Raw genomic sequence first — 21,863 nt, 5'->3', positions numbered from 1 at the left:
TTGGTATTTGCCAGATTGGGGGTCACCGTACGTGTATGGCTCCGATCTCCGCGGCGGAGTGCATTAAACCAGCAGCGGGATAGATGGCACAAGATGGGTTCATACGTTCCTTATATCTGTACGTTATTAATGGGAATGAGCCAGTGATTGGCGGCTTTCTCTTCCGACTCTGGACCTCCAGTTGTAAGCCTTCAGTGTAGCTCCATCGTGTGTCGGTCCAGCCCTTCACGCTCCCCTCTGTTGGAGGAATGCATTATGAATGGATTTGGGTTCTTTGAAAGCGGCGCCTTCCAAGATGTATTAATAATTACACATGTTTTGAGGCCGCGCTTCACCAGACAGCCTCATTATTCTGTTATCAGGAGCTGACACCGCTCAGGTTGTCACGGTAACCGTTCACCATTCAAAGCCCTTCTGAAAGGTTTGTTCCTCAGGCAAATGGGTAGCCCTGAGCTCCCGGCAGATGCTGAACCGCTGGACCAATCACCGCCAAGCTGGGAAACCATGACATCATATTCCAGCCGGTCCCAGAGATTTAATTCTTAGTTTTCAGCTCCCTTCCTGCTTATTTTTATGTGACAGCAGAGCGGCAGCTGCTCCTGCGGGATTAACTCTTCCATTGCTGTCTGGGAATTTCCTATCCCCTGCAGGGCATGCCTTGGGAAACCCTTGTAGCGTAATGAGATGTTTCATTATATTTATCATAATTCTGCAGTAATTAATGAGCCGGCAATCTGCAATGTTCTGCGTCAGGTAACTGACTTTGAACTAAAGGGTCAGTCTCAAAATAGTAAGTTCATCTCCCACTGGTTAATTACTGATTGCTGAAGATCCGGCTACTGGAGCCCCCAGCGATCCCGAGAGGTGGGCTCGGGAGCCACAATAACGGAGCTCTGCGGAGCCGCAGCTGGAGTAGAAGTGTGCAGCGCATGCTCCATGACCTCTCCCATTGAAGAAGGGCACAGGTTTCAGAGCACCGCTGTTGCAATCACTGGGAGTCCCAGCAGTCAGTCCCTATTGATTACTGAAGGTCTAACTTCACTGTTTTGGGAATAACTCTTCGTTAAAAGTCAATGAATGGCATCTGCAGCTGTCGTATTTGACAGTCGACTTTCACTTTTTGTGTCTTGTGTATGCTACGTTTTTTTTTGTGTTTTTTTTTTATAGAATGGTTCAGACACCATCGGAACAAATGGAGCACAAAAATGACTATGCTGTTATAGCGAAGGGATCTTTCGGGGATCTATCCGAACACCGTCTTTCTGGGCTTTTGACTGGAGCCTAAACTGCAGTACAAAGTTGTGGCAAAAATTTGATGCTCCTTATTTAGTAAATTGTGATTTTTTTTTTTTTAATGAAATAAACACTCAGAATCTGAAATGTGAAACTTTGACCTCTTTTCTTGTAGCATCAATTTTTACTTATTTATTTTATTGGCCACAATAGCATAATATATTCTGACTAATATATATTTGGAGTATACAGATAAAGGCTTCCAATTGAGTAGTAAACAGGCAGCAACATGCATTTTGAATGCTGCTTCATGGGCCCTGTTCACATTGCGTCTTTTGCATGGATTTTACCTGAATTCCCATAAATAAGGAGATTTAGAGTAGCCCCCAACAAGCTCATAACCTGCACTGACTCAAATGGGGTGCAATTGAACTCCGCTTGGTTTTTATTATTTTTTTCCATAACAAAAGGACATTCAAAAAATAAATAAATAAAAAAAAATAGTTAATTTACACTCCGTTCGCGTTATAGTACTCTAGGACCCCACTGGAGGATCATGTGAATCCCATTTTCAGAGGTGGAACCTCTCCCCAGCCAGACTCACTGCAAAAATGAAGTGTGAACACAGCCTTACCGTCAATATATTTGTTGGTACTTGTGCTCACTAATGATCTCCTCTGTCAAATATTTTATTTTTTCAGGATTAAAAAATAAAAAAAGTTTTGAACCATACTGCTAACACATAGCGGATGCACCTCACTCATCTGTCAGTATGCACATGTGCTGGTGGAAACGTTCCCGTTTGGAAGCTGTCAAAGACCGAGGCCAGAAAGTGACAATAGTTCACCACTGTTTTTATTTGTAAGCAATCAAGTTAAAGAACTATACTTCATAACTATCTAATAGAAGAACACTGGCCTACAGTACAAGTATACCCCGCAGACGTATGTCTGTCAGTCGCGTAACTAGAGTCTGATGTGCCCTGGTGCTAGATTTAGACCGGGTCCCCAGTGTATATATGTCCCCATCCTGGTATGTCTCTTATACTTGTCCCCATCCTGGGGTGTGTGTATATGTATGTACGTACTGCACAGTCCATAGTCATCCATATAGTGTAATGCACACCATAGTCCTCCATCTATATATATAATTGCCTAAGGGTTTTTCCGTCTGTCTCTATCTTTCTGTCTGTCTGTCCTGGAAATCCCGCGTCCCTCGACCAATCAGAGACCGGCACAGCATTGATGTAGAAATCCCGCGTCTCTGATTGGTCGAGGCCGCCAGGCCTCGACCAATCAGCAACGGGCACAGCGACGATGATGTCATAAAGGACGTAGACATCTCACGTTTCTGATTCAGCGACGGGCACAGTATTGACGTAGAGGTCATAATGGTTGCCTTGGCGACGATGATGTCATAAAGGTTGCCTCGACCAATCAGCGACGGGCACAATCTGCCGCGAATTCTGGAATCATCATTGTCCATATATTACGGGGACATGCATATTCTAGAATACCCGATGCGTTAGAATCGGGCCACAATCTATATATATATAATTGCCTAAGGGTTTTTCCGTCTGTCTGTCTTTCTGTCTGTCTGTCCTGGAAATCCCAAGTCTCTGATTGGTCGAGGCCGCCCGGCCTCGACCAATCAGCAACAGGCACAGCATGGCGACGATGTCATAAAGGTTGCCTCGACCAATCAGCGACGGGCACATTCTGCCGCGAATTCGCCTCGACCAATCAGCGACGGGTACAGTATCGACGTAGATGTCATAATGGTTGCCATGGCGACCAATCAGCGACGGGCACAGTCTGCCGCGAATTCTGGAATAATTATTGTCCATATACTACAGGGACATGCATATTCTAGAATACCCGATGCGTTAGAATCGGGCCACAATCTAGTATAGTATAATGCATCCCACAGTCATCCATATAGTGTAATGCACACCATAGTCCTCCATATACTATAATGCACAGTCCATAACCATCCATACAGTGTAATGCACACCATAGTCCTCCATATAGTATAATGCATCCCATAGCCATCCATACAGTGTAATGCACACCATAGTCCTTCATATAGTATAATCCATCCCATAGTCATCCATACAGTGTAATGCACACCATAGTCCTCCATATAGTATAATGCATCCCACAGTCATCCATATAGTGTAATGCACACCATAGTCCTTCATATAGTATAATCCATCCCATAGTCATCCATACAGTGTAATGCACACCATAGTCCTCCATATAGTATAATGCACAGTCCATAACCATCCATACAGTGTAATGCACACCATAGTCCTCCATATAGTATAATGCATCCCACAGTCATCCATATAGTGTAATGCACACCATAGTCCTCCATATAGTATAATGCATCCCACAGTCATCCATATAGTGTAATGCACACCATAGTCCTCCATATAGTATAATGCATCCCATAGCCATCCATACAGTGTAATGCACACCATAGTCCTTCATATAGTATAATCCATCCCATAGTCATCCATACAGTGTAATGCACACCATAGTCCTCCATATAGTATAATGCACAGTCCATAACCATCCATATAGTGTAATGCACAGCCCATAGTCATCCATGTAGTAGTATGGCCACTGATGTAAGATAAATAAATACTCACTTTCCCTTCTTTCCCCCAATGCCCTCGTCCTCTTGTAAGACGGCAGCTGACTTCAGCCTGCGATGGGAGTGAATGACGTCACTGCTATGGTCACATGCACGCCGACATCAGCTGCTGGCCACTGATTGGCTGGCAGCGTGTATTGCGGTGCATCGATCGATGGGTCTGTGCGGGGCAATACACTTCATCTGTGTGTTTGTCCGAGGATATACATCCAGTTGCCAATTTTTAAAAACCTAGTCTTCACTCTTTGCAGGGCATCAAACCTCATTTTAAAGACCTTTCCTAGCCATTTTAAACCACACAAAAATTTTTAATAAACCACCCCCACAGCTTTTAATCACATCTGTTTTATAGCAGCATGCCTAACACTATGGCTGTCACGCCAACTCTCCGATCCATGTCTTTGCAGCTGTATAACAAATGAAAATAAAATGAGAAACGTCTCGAAACTATGTGAGTAACATAATGTAGATAGCCCAAATTAATCTATTTTTAACACTTATTTATATTCCACTTTTTAATTTTTTTTAAGTGACGCTCCAATTTCTTGTCTTCTCTTGCCTAAAATAACTCTGCATTTAGTGCTTCCATTGTCTGCTCTCAGAGAGGAAAGATTGTATTCATAGAACGATCCCTGCTCTTCCATCTGGTAAGAGTATATTTGTTAATGAAGTTCAGATTGCTGATCTTGGCTGTGACTTATAGGGGTAGAATACATATGTAAGACATGAAAATTTATTTGTTAATCTGTACGTTAGCAATTTATATCCGTGCATGTGCTGCAATTCTATCACACCTGAGAAGTCCACACATCGATCAGCTGTAGTTATATAGCACCCCTGACACACACTATCTTTGCTATTTGTTAGTAATCTGTGCAGAATGCCCTGTGTCATGTGAGATGCAGCTTCAATCTGTCTCCCCTGCCTTCTGCTTCCAATAGGTTTCTCCTGCTCTTAAAAGTGGGAAGAAGGCTGAAGCTGAATCTTAATGGTGTGTGCAGAATATCCAGTGTCTCATGTGAGATGGAGCTTCCGCCTGCCTCCCCGGTCTTCTGCTTGTCATTGACTGACTGCAGTGCTAGTAAGAGCAGAAGAAATTATAACAAGCAGGAGATGGGCTTAAACGGCATCTCGCATGATACACTGGATATTCTGCATATATTGAGATGCAAGAGCAGGAGAAACCTATTGGAAGCAGAAGGCAGGGGAAGTATAAACTGTTTCCTGTACCTCTGTACCTCTTGGGCTCCTGTGCAGTCGCCCGGGTTGCACCAATGATATGTCCGCCCCTGTGTGAGATATACGTCATATTCTGCATGGTGGCTCAGTAGTTAGCACTGTTGTCTTGCAGCACTGGGGTCCTGGGTTCAAATCCCACCAAGGACAACATCTGCAGTGAGTTTGTATGTTCTCCTCATGTTTGTGTGGGTTTCCTCTGGGTTCTCCGTTTCCTCTCACACTCCAAATACATACTGATAGGGAATTTAGATTGTAAGCTCCAAAGGGGACAGTGATGATAATGTCTGTAAAGTGCTGTGGAATTAATGGCTCTATATAAATGGGTAAAATATTGTAAATAAATATTGTGCCCACACTATGTGAGCTGTATCTTTAGCCTGTCCCTGCTTCCTCCTGTCTGTAATAGCAGGAGACACCTATCAGAAGCAGGAGGCAGAAAAGATACATTGAAGGTGCATTACATAGGATACAGGTAGACTTAACAATGTGAATTGGTGGACAGCAGTCCTATGTCACTGAACTACCAGTTGGCTTTAGAGGGATCATTTGAACTTGGCAGGCAACCGAGAAATAACACAACTGAAAATGGTATTCTTAGATTCTCTCCATTATTAGGTTAGGCAAAAAAAGGATTTGCTTCAGTGTTGCTTTAGATTCGTTTTTCCATGTTCCATTCTCCTGGAAATTGCCTTATTTAGCAGCCAGCCCGAGAATTTATTTCAAGTCCAAGAATAGTAATGGAAGTCCTAGAGGTCTGCAGGTTTGGCTTCCACTGCTGACATCCCATGTCTAACCTGTAATCTGCCAAGAATTTTTACAGTGAATTAATCTGAAGGTTTATGTGCAGCAGGGAATGTTTTGTTACCACCGTGAGCACCTGTGCAAAATTAATATCTTCAGCCGGGCGATCAGGCCTCCTCCTCGGGAAGTCCGCTTTATATGCTAAAAATGGCTTACTCAGACAGAACGTATGGAAGTGGTGCTTGGGGAGATTGTACAAACGATTGCACAGCAAAAATGGTACTGATACCATATCTACCAATCTGGTGGAAGCTTTTATGTATCCAAGGCTTATGAGAAATGAGAGGAAGAACCTGATTGGTGCATATAATGAATGACCTCTTAATTTTCCCTTGTTTTATATTTTATTTTATCATCCTCCTTTTATGTATCATGTGGAATAACAGAGGTCTATTACATATGGCAACTCTGTGATTTTGGCTCTTGGACCTAACTTTTACTAGAGGACATACTTTCTCTCCAGAAGGAGTTCACAGTATTAACAGAACAATACAATACATTATATAGTGTAGCATATAGAATATACAGACAAATTCTAATTTGCAGATGTATTGGCCATAGTCGGCTCTCAGCCGGCAGGAGTGAACATTGCAGTTTATTACATAGAAACGAATAGTATTTGTAGTGGGACATACATATTTGATATAGACTGTCCATCATTCACTACATTGAAGGCCTCATACACATTAGACTAGAATCCTTCGCTATCGGCGAGATCAGCTGACAGTGAAGTGTAATGGGGTCTCCCGTCTCTCCCCTGACAGATGTTGAGGGTGAGAGGGATCCGGCTTGCTGAACTTTTCAGCGGGCAATAGTTTTGCTCTCCGAGGAGATGATGGGCTTCTACAGGTAAAAGTCTTCCAGCAGATCTTGTAAGGAACACAAGCTAAGTATTCCTGTGTGTAGAAGGTTCGGCAGCTATCTGTGTATGGGGTACTTGGCAAAACCCTCATTTAAATTTATATTTCGTAAATCAATAGTTCTCTTGAAAATAACATACCGGTACTTTCTAATATATCTTGTCAGAGAAATCTGCTTATTTCTCCTCCTGGACTGATCTTTTATTCTCAAAGTAAAATCTGTCTTCAGTGAATACAGACTTTCCCATTACTGAGGTCGGAGATGGCAATTGGTGCCCATAAAGGTCTATGGAAATTGTTGTTTAAGGAGAACTTGCAGCAGAATATCTGTCTCCAGCTCCTCCTTCGTCTCCATAGAATTTTAAACTCCCCAACTATCATCTTCTATCTCCGTGATGGGAAAATCTGTCTTCACTGAATAGAAATGTTACCCATGAATTGAGGGTGAAAGATACATGCAGGAGAAAGCCACCCTTTCTATTGGAAACCAGGCGTCGTCCTTGTCTGAAGATCTACAAATATACGAGTGGTTAGTATTGGTGGAAACATTAGTGCATATATAGTGCCCCTTGTGGTCACCTGATTAAATTGCCATGCAGTGAGCAATGGAGCAGCTAGCTTACCCACAGCAACAGGAACCATCCACCTAATGTTGGAGTCTTGAAAATAGAGATGAAAAGAGAAACTAAGTTCTTGTTACATGCTGTTCTCCTCAATCTGGAGGTCTTGTCTTCAGATTATACTGTCCGTTAGCATGTAGGATATTTTGAGGCTCCTAGATGAAGTCCTCAGGACAATTGCCCCGTTTTTTCCCTCATATGACCAGTTCATCTTGAAGTCCTCAATCATTTGTGACGTTGCTGAATTTCTCAGCCACCTTGCTATTGATCAGTAAATGACTGCATGGCAGCGTGCCCCTATTATATACCAGTGAATGTTAATTGGATATCCTCTGAAGCCTTTACAAGTCCCAGTGGCAGTGATGACCCATATACAGTTTTCTACTAATGTTCAAAAAATTGTGCAGAATGAAATCAAGGCTCTTACTGTATCCATGAGGTTGTTGGCTGTTATTGAGTGTCTCTTCCCAGAAGCATCTGGCAAGGCCTATGGTCCAGAGGAGTCGCCCATCTTCCAATAATGTACTTTAGAGTTGTCTTTTCACATATATTTAGTTCTATATAAATAGGTAATGGCTGGAGCTGAGAGCCGCGCTGTTCACTGGCATCATGAGCCAATATTAATGCACAGTCAACTAGAGTACAATGCACTAAACTGAGCTGGAAAGCTTAGTAAAGTGATGGATGTCAGTGCTTCTCCAGGGTTGGGACATTTTCCTACACTTAGATAAGCATGGATAGGCTTTGGGGTTAATGTCTTTCCTACATACATAGAGTAGAGCGGCGTACAGAAATGTTTCCCAACCGAGTGCTGTTGCTTTTACATTATTAATGGCAATGGTTCGCTCCTGGGATCAAAGGGAAAAAATATCTTGCTAGTAGTCTGTGTCTAGCCTGGCTAATATTCCTATTCATGTTGTAAAATTCATATGTTGACTTTTTGTTTTTTTTTACACTGTTCCTCTCAATAAAGAGCTCATCAGTTCTCCCCAAGTTGACAGCTCAAGTTGCTCAGGGCCACTGAGCTCCGTTATTGGCTACAACGCTGCCGATGTAACCCCGATGCTATAGAAAATGGCAGACGGTAGGGGCAGCGGTGGCAGCAATCTGTGCTAGACCCAAAACCAGAAAACCCTTTTTTAAGGAGACTGTCGCTCCAAAACTGTTTTTAATGGCAAACTGATTTAGTCCTAATATGTTTAAAGGAAATCGGTCTGTAGGATCAATCCTCCAAAGCCGTCTATATTTGCATGTAGGGCAAAGGAAGCTGACTAAAATATCTTGATATCTGCAATTCAATGTCTTGTTCCAGAGAAATCCACATTTTTCTTACATGTAAATGAGCTGTTCCACCCTATGGGCCAGACACAGATCTCGCTGAGAATTTGCCTCCAGAGATTATTAGAATTGAAAGGGGTTGTTACCAGTGTGAGACATGTAATTATCACAGAACAGTTGAACTGAACTGTGTCTCCTTGCAAACACATTTGCTGCAGCTCTCACAGCTCTGCTGTACTGCAGCCCTGTCTGCCTGTGAGATGGAAGCTGAGAGGAACCCACAGATGTCAGGTATAACCACACACAGCTCTGCAGTGAGATCAGGAAAGCAGAGAGTGGCCATTACACATCACACTGGTTATACTCCATTTCATTTATAATCTCTGGAGGCCGATTCTCAGGGAGATCGCTGTACGGCCTGTAGTCCTGAACAGCTCATTTACATATTTAAAAAAATGTGGATTTCTCTGGAATAAGACATGAGGTCACAGATATCAAATTAGCGTTTTATTCATCTTCCTATGACCTGCATGCCTACGTAGACTGCTTAGGAGGTTTGATCCTACTGACACATGCCCCTTTAACGTGGGTCAGACAAAACTGTCAGAGATCCTGGAATACAATTAAGAATTGCAAAATACTTTACTCACCACTATACAAAGGATCATTTAAGTAGAAATTAGTGAACCTCTTTTCAGGGGGTTTTCCATTGGTGATTAAGTTGAGAATCCCTGACATAATATATCCTTGTCTCCAAACAATGATTTTGCAATGTGTGTTTGAAATTTTCTAGAAGTCAATCTGCTCCAGAACAGACTCTGCAGTGAGCTATACATATGTACGGTGCGTACTCTTTAGCCCCAACACAAATCCGCGCTGGTCGATTTTGATTTGTTTTCTTTTCCCCCAGCTGATTGACTAAGGCTACGTTAACATTTGCGTTGTGCGCCACTGCGTCGGCGACGCAACGCACAACGCAAATAAAAACGCACCAAAACGCATGCTATATTGCTGCGTTTTGCGACGCATGCATCCTTTTTTGCTGAAATTTGGACGCAAAAATAATGCAACTTGTTGCGTTTTCTGCGCCCAACGCTTGCGGCAAAAAAACCGCATGACGCATGCGTCGCCGCTGCGGCGCCCGACGCAAACACGCAAACCGCTAATGTGAACGTAGCCTAAGGCTACGTTCACACATCAGGTTTTTGCCGTCAGGCTCAATCCAGCTAATTTTGAAAAACTGATCCGTTGCAAATTGTGAAAAAGTGATGCAACGGATCCGTTTTTTTTTTCGCCTGATCCAACTAGCTGATCCGGGAGAAGGGGGAGAGACTGAGAGAGAACCCACAGAATGGAAAATGCATGCTTTAATTTAAAAAAAAAAAAAAAAAACGGAATCCGTCGCCATATTCCATCATTTGACAGATCCAGCGCCATAGGGTTCCATTATAGCAAAAGGCAGACGGCAACGCTGTCCTTTTTTCGACGGACACAAAAAAGTTCGTAAGTCCATTTTCTCCAGCCGCCAGAAAAGGAATTTTCACTGGATCTAGTGAAAACGGATGAAATGTGAGGCCATCCATCGCTAATACAAGTGTATGAGAAAAAAAACGGATCCGGCTGCAACTTTTGCCGTATCCGTTTTTTTCAAAACTCGACGGATTGTGCCTGACGGCAAAAAACGAATGTGTGAAAGGGGCCTATGATGAACAGCTAGCCTGGTTATTTGCAGAGCCAGCCAGGTGCAGATAATCGGAGCCTGCAGAGCTAGGATTTTACTGTAGCTTAAGTGACTTTGCTACAATGTATAGCTCACTGCAGAGTGTCTTTTCTAGCACTCATACCCTTAGAATGTGGTATTTGTGTTACTCCATGTTCCATAATGTTAAGTGTCAGGGTATGTGCACACGATGCGGAAAATGCTGCGGATCCGCAGCGTTTCCGCAACTGCGGGTCTGCAGCAGTTTCCCATGAGTTTACATTACAACCTATGGGAAAGAAAAAACGCTGTGCACATGCTGCGGAAAAAAATGCGTGAAAACGCAGCGGTTTACATTCCACAGCATGTCACTACTTTCTGCGGATTATGCAGCGGTTTTACAGCTGCTCCTATAGACAACCACAGTTGTAAAACCGCAGTGAAATCCGCAGAAAAACCGCAGTAAATCCGCGATAAATCTGCAGCAAAAACGCAGCGTTTTTGCCCTGCAGATTTATCAAATCCACTGTGGAAAAATCCGCAGTGGACCATTCTACGTGTGCACATACCCTTATATTCCAGAGGATGATATCTTTTTACAAATTCATGTGATTGCAGTTTCTATCCTTTGCATGAATGGAAGGATCTCCTGTTTGCATATGTACGGTAGTTTTATTTTGTAGAGTGAGTAAAGATTTTCATGGCAAATGGCTGTTTATAATATGCCGATCTATTCCTGCATCTCTAGTGTGATTTCAGGTGATTTTCAGACCATGCTGCCATGTGTGTGTATTTGAGGGATAACACAATCTTTGACCGTTATGATTGTTTCTTGCATGTTACTATATTTCTAAGCGGTGTGCCTGTGAATCCAGCACTAAAGTGTCTGCCGGGTGCTTAGTTCTCCTTTCTCCCCTTCCCCTGCCTCATTCAGGGCTGTGGATTTGGTAAAAAATGGACCGTCTCAGTCTCCTAAAATATATATTGGTAAATTGGGTACATAGTTCAGTGCAGGATGAGCTGTAATTGTTTTCATAGGAATTTGGTAAAATTATGAAATGTTCTATAAATGTCTGTCCTGATCTAAGGATCTCTGATTTTATTTGAGATGAATCTGTGCTGCACTTTCTACACATGCTCAGTAGTGACCAGTGCTGTGGTGTTGGAGACAGGAGGATTGAGGAGTCTGTGGTTTGACTTAGACTCCACAGCACTGCATCTCCTCTCCATAGTCTTCAGTATGATTCATAAAGTTGAATGCCACTTTGCTGAGTGTCCATCTTGCTTTGGCCAAGGCCATGTTGAGCTTTGTTTAGCAAAGCACACTCACACACACACACCCCAAGCGTTGTCTTTAGCATCTATCTTGACGTTTTTGCAGTGAAGGCCGAGAGTAGAATGGTCAGGTCACTTTTTAGCTGCTTCACAGCTTTTGAGGCCAGAAGTGGTTAACAGAAGCTGAAAAAGCCTGAAATTATACACAGCAGGTTGTTTGGATATTGCAGTGCATGTGTTAATTCTTTTTATCGTTTACCGAGTGCTTTTTCAGGTAAGGTCCAAGCTTAATCCTCCTGAAAAAGCCAATGTTTGCATATACCAGTAGGTAAAACTCCTGCCCTTCTGTAAAAGCTTGGCAATGTTTCTTTACGTACATTCATGTATGCTCGTTACATTTACTCTTCACTTTGTAAAGTCTCATCTGCTAGATTAAAGCAGGATGTTTTTGATTAGAACAAATCCCCCAAAGATCACGAACCCATGAGAAGTCGTAACATTGTAATTTCCATAAATATTTGCCATTAATATTCTTTTCAAGTCTTGCACGATCCTGAGACTTTACTGGGCACGGTGAGCACAGTTGCTTGTGATTTGTCACTCTAGGGGTGCAGTGACATGGGGCGCGTCACCTGCTGAGCGGGTACAATGGGCATACACTGAGGATGCATTAACTAATTGAGTCACTGTGGGCAAAACAATGTAAATCGCCTAGGATTGCACCTTTTGGGTACTTTACCATCGGTGTAACTGCTGTTTGGGCAATATGGGAACATTGTCACTGCTAGGGGAGAACTGTAACTATACTGAGGACATTAAAATGACTATGGGTGTACTGGCTGTAGCTACTATGGGGGTATGAATGGGGCTACCATATTGGTACTGCTTTGATTCTGGGACAATGCCCATATACAGGTTTCGGTATTGTACCATACGCTGGGCCCACTAGCTGTGTGTGCTAGGAACTGATATTACATTTCACAAATTATGATGATATTTTTTGAATAAATATGCTACTAAAAATGTAGACTGTTCAGTTAATATTTGTCTTCTGGTATAGAGTGGTCCATAAATCCGCATCATGGCCACTTCAGAGAACGGAACCTTGCTGCTTCTTGGGGTGCAGCTCTGCAGCCACCGTCTTTCAGCCCCTCTTCGTCGTTGTCAAAAGTAAGTCCCCCATGTGTTAGCGGATGTAGTGAAGCTAATATTTTGTTAGGAGCACATGCCTGTGCTGTTAGGTTCGTTCTTGGTGATCACGATATTCTGCCATACACGTGTTCCATGATGCCTCCTTTATGGTTGGGCTCCACACCTTCGGTGCCCCCATTTTACGGCACGTGATTGATCGCGTCCTCTACTTCTGGTAGCTGTTGGGTTTCTCCTTACTGCTGCTCTGCCATCATGTAAAACACATGATTATTGATGTGCCGTACATTGTCATTGTAGGATGGCATGGCGACCCCCGTGTGATGAGCTTACGTCTCGCCCAAAATTGTTTGACTGCCAGTAACCACAGTCTAAATGTAAAGTGTAGAGCGCAGCATTTAAAAGTTTTCATTACTATTGGTCAAAATTGAAATAGAATTTTTTTGGGTCCTTTATTGTGTAAGATGTAAAGGATCTTAGATGTGTAAAGTGCTGCGGAATATGTTGGCGCTATGTCTATGAAGATTATGATAAATCATCGGTGGGCATGCATTTTTTTTTTTTTTTAAATATATTCTTAACAATTGATGAAAATAAATGAGAATTGTAATCCGCCTGTGTCCATGTGCAGTGTGGGCAGCGCCATGCTGGCTAGGTGCACTCAGATGGCAGGTAGGGGTCTGCAGCCTTGGTGGCACCTCTGACCACACACAATGCAGATGGTACTATCAGGGAAAGCATCACATTTTTTGAGCTCCCTCCCTCTCCTGCTCTGAAAGGTTTCAGTGCACTTCCTGCTTCGAAACAAAAGATTTGCCTATCCCAGCCCTCCTAGTGCTATTAGTAGTATTATTATCAGCCGGCTGGTAGCCAATCCGGGCCACAGAAAGCTGGTGACATCATGGGCTAGGGAACAGCAAGGAGGCAGCTGAAGCATCCAAGCCACTAATGTGAGCACTGGAGGTCAGGAGCTGGGGAAAGGATGGCAGCATTTCTGCAGAGGGACTGATCTGGGGCTTCCCTTTCATCAGGAGCATAGGGACACTAAGGACCCAGCATGCCCGGGTGTGTGCCAGGTAATGCCATCTTCTCTATTCCCAGCCTATCCATGCTGCCTTGTGCTACAATGGCCTGCTCTGCTCGCTCCCGGTTGGCGCAGCCTGCAGAATAGTGTGTGCCGGCTCAGATTGCAGTGTAATATGGCCTGATGTGTGGCTGATCTGTATATTCTATCGGTGTGTCTTCTTACGGTATGCTTCCCCATGATGATTGCCGTCCGTATAGCTAGAAGGCTGCTGTGGTGGGGTATCTCCATATGTCTGGAGCCATGGGTCTTTGTATACCTTGGATGTGGGATCTGTGTATACCGTGGTGTACAGTAGCCGCAGAGCTGGTTGTGACTGTGAATATATATTGTTTGTATGATGGCGCCACACATGTAAGCAGCTCTGTGATGATTGACTATGGAAAGAATCCATAAAGGACCCCCAATGTATTCAAGTCATCTCGGAGCTATATTCATACGGTGATTCATTGATAATTGCTGTATGATTCTGAGAAATATTAGGATGGAAAAAGGGAGGCGGGGGCGCTCTGTGTCCAAAAGAGCTTGCAATCGCTGCCATCTGCTGTGAGGGCAATATATCCACTTTGCATACATTATCTTCTACCCCTATTGTGCTCCTTGCGGAGACACCTGCTCGTGTGAAGCTCAGTAATGGGCCCCATATGCATATGAGCCTTTGTCCGAGCCTTTCTGCCCTGCTCCGTTGGCTGGGCTGTCGTCATACCCACGCGGCCTCCTCACTGGCATCAACCTGCCGCCGACCCCTCAAAGGACTTGAGCATTGACGATTGTTGTCCTTGGGACAATTCTGCTAATCTGCGGGATGTCTTCACGCATACGAATCCTGCAGATGCTCAGTGTCTGGCCGCTTTTTCGACTTGTTTAGATAAAACCTGATACATTTTGTTTGTTTTGCTTTTCACGTTGCAGTTGTATTTCCAAAGAAGAGCCCGGAGGCCATATAATACAGGAACAAGTCCGAGATTACAAGTCAGATTTTTCACCTTTTCATTATCCGTCACATATGTTGTGAATGTAGAGGGAATTGCTTAGCAAAAATACAATGACCCAATCAAATAAAAAATGGTTGCGATGACAGATTCTATTAGGGTTATTTTTCTATTTTGTCTCTCACTTTTCATGACCTCTTTGGGGGACATAGTGGCCAATGGCTGTGGGGCCAGCGTCCAAACCAGCAAGGCTGAGGGAGACCCATGTGTTACATGGACAACCACAGTCGGTCAGAGCAAGAGCATCTATGCTCTATCAGCGTACTGATCCGGCTCTGAGAATGGTCCTCTGCAGGCGCGGACATATCACAGGGGCCCGGGAGGTAGAAGGGCCCATTTACACAACCGAAGAAGTTGAAGTTTTGCTTTATGATGAGCTATTGGACGGTAAAAAGCCCATATACCGTAATCTAGCACAAGGGTCTCTTCTGTCTGTGTCTGCCAGTGGTCCTCGGTCTATATTTTACATCATTTTTGTACATATGGACAGCGGTGGCCCTTATGAGACAACTTTCATAAAGGGGCATTTCTATCTCAGATCTTTATATCATATTCTGTGGATAAGGCTCAAAATAGCAAAATGTCCCTTTTGAGGCTTGATTCACTTTTTGTTAAAGGGCTTTGTCCAACTCCGAGATCCTAGCTGTCTCTAATATATTTCTAGTCATCTTGGAGATTAAAGTACAATACACATATCACAGCTGACAGTCAGTGATGTAATATAGAAATATAACATTACATGCTGGATATGACATGGTTATTTAATTTCACGGATACTAATCACTAATAGATTTACTTCTTTTTGTGTCCCCTAAGTTGATGGACAATCAGCACCCCCACTATACTATTACAGGGAACAACATGCTACATTTATCTCCCCAGCTAATGGAGATAAGCTACACTTCATGTTTATAAATGTTAGAAAACTGATATTAAAGTGATATGATATGGAAACCTTCTAATAGTAATTACTATTAAATTAATGCTAGTGGGTCTAATACTTCAGTACATTGGGGGAGGGGAGGGTATGAATATCTTCCAATTCCTTTTTAAATGCAAATCTCAAATTGAAGGATACCCAACACTGACCCCACGGGATCTTCCAGGATTTGTCCATCCCAAGTTATAATTAAAAAAAGAAAAAAAAAATGCACCACTTCCCCTGTACTTGAAGCTTCTGCTTAGCATGTTAATGTTGTATCAGTGGGATCTTATCGTTGGTCATTCTCATGGGACGTGTAGAATTACATTATGCAGATAAGAAACACAAGTGAAGCGATGACCATGTTGTCGTGATTTATGGGGATCACATTGATCTGGTTGCTTGCTGACTGCAGTAACATTGCATCCTGTACAATGGGAAACCCTTAGTGATGGATCTTATGCCATGGTGGTCTTCCTATATTTATTTGGCTAAGATCCCTTTCACACATCAGTTTTTTGCTATCAGTCGCAATCCGTCGAATTTTGAAAAAAAAAACCGAATCCGGCGACTGATGCCGCCAGATCTGTTTTTTTTCTCATAGACTTGTATTAGCGACGGATTGTGACGGATGGCCTCACGTTTCATCTGTCGTTCACCCGATCCGTCGAAAATTGTCTGGCGGCCAAAGACGACCGACAAAGTAACGTTTTTTGTGTACGTCGAAAAATCGGACAGTGACAGATCCTTCGCCGTCCATCGTTTGCGCGGATGGAAGCCTATGGGCGCCGGATCCATCACATGACGGAATCTGGCTACAGATTCCTTTTCTTTTTAACTGCGCATGCTCCGATCCAATTAACCAGATCCACTAGTCGGATCCGTCGAAAAAACGAATCCGTCGCATCAGTTTTTCACAATCTGCGATGGATCTATCGATCCGTCGAGCTAACGGTTTGTGACTGACGGCAAAAAACTGATGTGTGAAAGGGGCCTTAGGCACAAAATGACCACCTCTTCTTCGAATAAGCAATACATGAATAGATAATGCCAAAATAGCTGTTATGCTATCGGATTCTTGTGCCGTAATAAATTGCTTTCTCCTGTGAGTTGTGATTCCTAGTAGTCTTGAGGACCAATGACTTGTATTTAACATTGCAGTGCCACCCCTTCAGACATTCAGCTGGTGGTAGAGAATCGGGGGGGGGGGGGGGGAGCCTGTTCCACTCAATGATCACTCTGTCAAAAAGTTTTGTCATATGTAATCTGTATCTTTTCTCTTTCAGTTTCATTGTTTCCATGTGCAAATGAGAATAAGGATGAACCCTCTACACTGTGACATACCTTCAGATATTTGTAGAACGCTATTAAGTTTCCTCTTAGCCTTCTTTTTTGCAAGTTGCACATTCCCAGAACCTTTAGGCTATGTTCACACCTTGCGTCGGGTCCCTGCGGGTTCTCCCGCAGCGGATTTGATAAATCTGCAGGGCAAAACAACTGCGGTTCTCCCTGCAGATTTATCGCGGTTTGTTCCGCGTTTTCCGCTGCGGGTTTCCGCCTATACTATTGATGCTGCATATGCAGCAATATGCAGCATCAATAGTAATGTTAAAAATAATAAAAATTGGTTATACTCACCCTCTGATGTCCGGATCTCCTGGGCGCTGCACCCGGCGGTCCGGTTCCTAAGATGCTGTGGGAGAAGGACCCTTCGTGACGTCACGGTCATGTGACCGCGACGTCACCGCAGGTCCTGGTCGCACAGCAGCTCTGACCGGATGGCCGCGTGCAGCGCCCAGGAGCTCCGGACATCAGAGGGTGAGTATAATCAGATTTTTTATTTTTTAACCCCAAATATGGTTTCCAGGGCCTGGAGGAGAGTCTCCTCTCCTCCACCCCGGGTACCACCCGCACATTATCCGCTTACTTCCCGCAACGTGGGCACAGCCCCATGCGGGAAGTAAGCGGTTCAATGTATTCCTATGGGTGCAGAATCGCAGCGATTCTGCACAAAGAAGTGACATGCTGCGGGTTGTAAACCGCTGCGTTCCCGCGCGGTTTTTCCCGCAGCATGTGCACAGCGGTTTGCGGTTTCCATAGGGTTTACATGTTACTGTAAACGCTATGGAAACTGCTGCGGACCCGCAGCATCAAAATCGCGGCGGTTCCGCGGTAAAAACCGCTAAGTGTGAATATAGCCTTAACCATTCCACGTAGGACATAGTTTGCAGTCCACTCACCATCCTGGTAGATCTTCTCTGAACTTGCACCGATTAGTCGGTCTTTGTTTAAAATGTGTCCAGAACTGGACACAGTATTCCAGATGAGGTCTGACCAAGGTGGAGTAGAGGGGGCTAATTACTTCACGTGATCTAGACTCTTTGCTTCTCTTAATACATCCCAGAACTGTTTGCCTATTTGCTGCTGCATCACACTGTTGACTCATGTGCAGTCTGTGATCTATTAGTATACCCAAGTCTTTTGCACACGTGCTGCTACTTAGTTCTATTCCTCCTTCCTATAGATGTAATTTGTTCTTTTCTTGCCCAGATGTAGAGGCTTGCATTCCTCCCTGTTAAATACCATTCTATTAGTCGCTGCCTGTTGTTCAAGCTTATCTAGATCCTTATCTAGATCCTTCTCTAGATCCTTGCTTTACCTGGAGTTAGATGGAAACCCACCGATGACATCACAGTGCATAGTGCCAAATTACATACTCCGCTCTCCTGTGCCCACCGTAACAGATCCTGAAATCCATTTTTAAAGTGGTTTTCCAGGATACAAAATAACCATAGGGTTGCAGTTGTATAGAATAATAAATCTCAGATGTTACTCATTTCCCACTACCCACCCCCCCATCTCCAGCACTACCTCTCTGTCTTATTCTTGTCAGAGAGGGAGATATGAACGACACTCACCAATACTAATTCCTGGAAAGACAGGATCCAGAGAGAGCCGCAGACTCCCAGAAATGCAGAGCAAGCAAGACTGGCTTCAGGCCTGACAGGACCTGAATCACCTGACTGCAGGTGGGCGTGGCCTAAGCTCCAGGGAACTAGAAACTGAAGGAGAACTCCTAGAAAGGCTACTAACGAACAAAGCTACCAAGGGGCACAGACAGAGACATAAACAGATCAGGCCGGGGTCAGAGCACAGGATAGCGTTACAGTACCAAGGGACTAGACAGAAAGGATAGTAAGGGCCAAGCAGAGGTCAATACTGAACGGACAGAGAAGGTACAAATAAGGAATCCAATAAACAATATCCAGAGAGCAGACCGAGTCAAAAAGCCAAGAGATCAAGCAAACCAGCACACAGCACAAAACACACTCAGGGGTCAATACACTTAGCCAAGGGCGGAAGTATCACTGACAAAGGAACCTCCCAGAAGGAGGCTATAAAAAGTCCACCCAGGACCAGAGTGAGGCTACAGGAGTTAACCCTAAAAGAACCGAACCAGACAAACCATGACAATTCTGATCTTTGTTGACAGCCAATCACTGTGGACAGCCTCTCTGGTGATAGTACAGCACACTGATTGTACATGGGTTGATAAGCCCCAGTGATTAGCTGCAGCCATCATGTACATTGTATTCATGTCGTGAACAAAGACTGGGTCAGCAGCAGAGAGGCAGCGCTGCACTGGACCGTGGAGGGGGAGGGGGGAGTATACTTGTGTTTTTCTATAGCCGTAACCCTATTATATTTTTTTCTCTCATGCCTTTAATGAATATTTAGGATCTCTTTGCAAAAGAAATATCGGAAAACTGATCATTCATTGGCATGCGTCTGGATTCTATTAGTTATAGCTTTTCTAAATAGACGTTATGACTCCTGTATGAATAGGGTGAAGTAGGTGCAGAAGAATAAAACAAAAAATTAATGGATAAAAGCCTTCCATCTTTTTATTAGTCAGTGCAATGACATCAAAGCATTGTCTTTCCCACTGAAAATAACTACGGTATATTGATGTATAAATTAAATTTTTATTAGTAATATATTTTAACCCTTTGTATTTAGTAGCATCAGTAATATTATTGTTGGGATCCCACAAATATATATAATATAGTCATGTAGTATATCTAATGCTGAAATGTAATAGACCCTTGTAATTTAGATACAAGGTTTTATCTGATAGTTTCATTTTTGCTTTGCTTGCTCCTAAGGAAGGGCAGCTAAACATTGTTTTCCTGTCTTAAAGTGGAATTTCTGAGCTGGAATATGCCCGCAGTTAGACTAGATAGGAGCTGCAGTGTCTAGATGCCAGGCTGTATCTATCAGAGGCAGCCAGCCACGGTGTCGGCTTAGCGCAGCTGCTGCGAGCTCCAGCACAGCGCAGAGAATCTGAAGCCAGCTCTTGTTTTGTGTCCAGTGAAAATCCCCTGACTAACATTATCTGCCTGCATCCATGCAGAGGTCTCCTTCTAAAACGAGGGGGTAGCAATGTCTGTGTGCTCAAAAAATTGGCGATCAATGTAAGATCCGGAATATTTCTGCCAAGAGTCACTGATCAAATAATACTCAAAGTAAATGTTGTTTTTTCAGCTGCAAGGTTTCATTGTAGCATGACTCCAGTTGAAGCCTAAAAATTCAGTTAACCCCCATTGTCAACCTTACCTTTTTGATACATGTATAGGAGTGTCGGGCTGATGAGAACGTGAGTCTTGTAGTGGGGCCTTCATAAGGAAGAGTTACGGTACTTTTGCTGTCCTTGTGCCTGCCTGTTATCATGGGGATACCACAACAGAGAGTGTGCTAGAAGACCACAATATCCGATTTTACTTACTCCTGCACTGGTAGAAGTACTTAACTATTGAATTAAACAGTGTAGGTTTTTTCCTTGCTGACAGTGCAAGGGTTAATATGTTCAGTTGAAGCTCCTGGAGCTTTCCTGTCTGGATTGTCTCACCTGTTCAGTGTTGGCCACTCCCCTCTGCTGTTTTTCCTCTCCTCTGGCACTTGGGTATTTCCAATGTAAGTTCTTCCTGCTTGGTTCTGGAGTTGGAGGTGTAGTTTGTAGATGGAGTTGACATTTGGACACTGTTCCAGAGATTTTTGCTTGGAGTTTGTGTGCTCATCTTATCCTATTTAGTTTCTCCTTCCTTGTAAAGTGAACCTGTCAGCAGGATTTTGCTAAGTAAACTACCGGCATTGTCAGGCTGGCAGTGTTTAAACTGGTTAAAATGATATTTGGGGTGAAAAAATCAGTCTTGTGGTTCTTGTGTAATCAGTGTTAAAAGTTTTCAGTTAATGAAATGTCCGTGCTCTGGGGTGGGACTGTAGGCAGAGTCTTATCTTCCTGCTCTAGGCAAGAGGGGAAAAAGGATAGACCTGCCCACAGGCCACCCCGGAGGACAAACAGTCTGTCTCGGTGATGAGGAACAGGTTTTGTGCTTCAGGGCACCTGCCGCGCATGCGCAGTAGCCGCTATCTGTGTATATAGAGGTGATCCGATAGCTGCTATTGCACAGGCACTGGTGGCGCCATCTTAGAGGAGAAGATGAGAAGATTTTTTTTTTCTGCACAGTAGCAGCTATTGAATCACCTCTATATACACCATTAGTAGCTACTGCGCAGGCGTGGTGGGTGCCATTTTAAATGGATTTTTTTTTAAATCTATAATTATCATGGTTGAGGCTATTCTGATACACACTAGATGAAGGCCCGATGCTATTCCATCGGGAGGGCGGTAATGTCACGATGGGGGCAGGCATGCGGCGCTGTTGTTGCCTAGTGGCATCCTGTGATAATCTAATGACCGCCCCGGAGCATGAACATATCATTACCTGGAAACTGAAAATAAAGATAAACAACAACCACAAGACAGATATCATCAACCAAGGCATCATTCTAATCTGTATAACGGCGCCGACCTGACACTGTCTGTAGGTTACTGTGCACAATCCTGCTGACAGGTTCCCTTTAAATCATTTCTAGAGCTCCTCTCCAGCCGTGGCTGCTAGAACAGACGTGTAATATAAAAAGGCACCCACTGCAACCCCTGAGCCCTCGTCACACTTTCGGACTCCTGCCTATGACGTTTAGTCATGTCT

At 43.7% G+C, this 21,863-nt stretch overlaps 1 protein-coding gene across 4 annotated transcripts in view; it reads left to right on the top strand.

Moving 5' to 3' along the window:
- Positions 1 to 21,863, top strand: part of PAK3 (p21 (RAC1) activated kinase 3) — a 228,862-nt gene that overhangs the window by 109,744 nt on the left and 97,255 nt on the right. For 2 of the 4 annotated variants that reach the window (XM_069747127.1, XM_069747125.1), the window contains exon 1: positions 13,705 to 13,888. The exons of the other annotated variants lie outside the window; for them this stretch is intronic. The gene's annotated coding sequence lies outside the window, so the exon portion shown is untranslated. Of the gene's footprint in view, positions 1 to 13,704; positions 13,889 to 21,863 lie in introns of those variants that run through there. 4 annotated transcript variants of the gene reach the window in all.

This window comes from Ranitomeya imitator, chromosome 2, assembly GCF_032444005.1.
Source record: "Ranitomeya imitator isolate aRanImi1 chromosome 2, aRanImi1.pri, whole genome shotgun sequence".
In the NCBI taxonomy this organism is placed as follows: domain Eukaryota; kingdom Metazoa; phylum Chordata; class Amphibia; order Anura; family Dendrobatidae; genus Ranitomeya; species Ranitomeya imitator.
The sequence above is the reverse complement of the archived record's forward strand: the minus strand, read 5'-3'. Positions and strand labels throughout refer to the sequence as shown.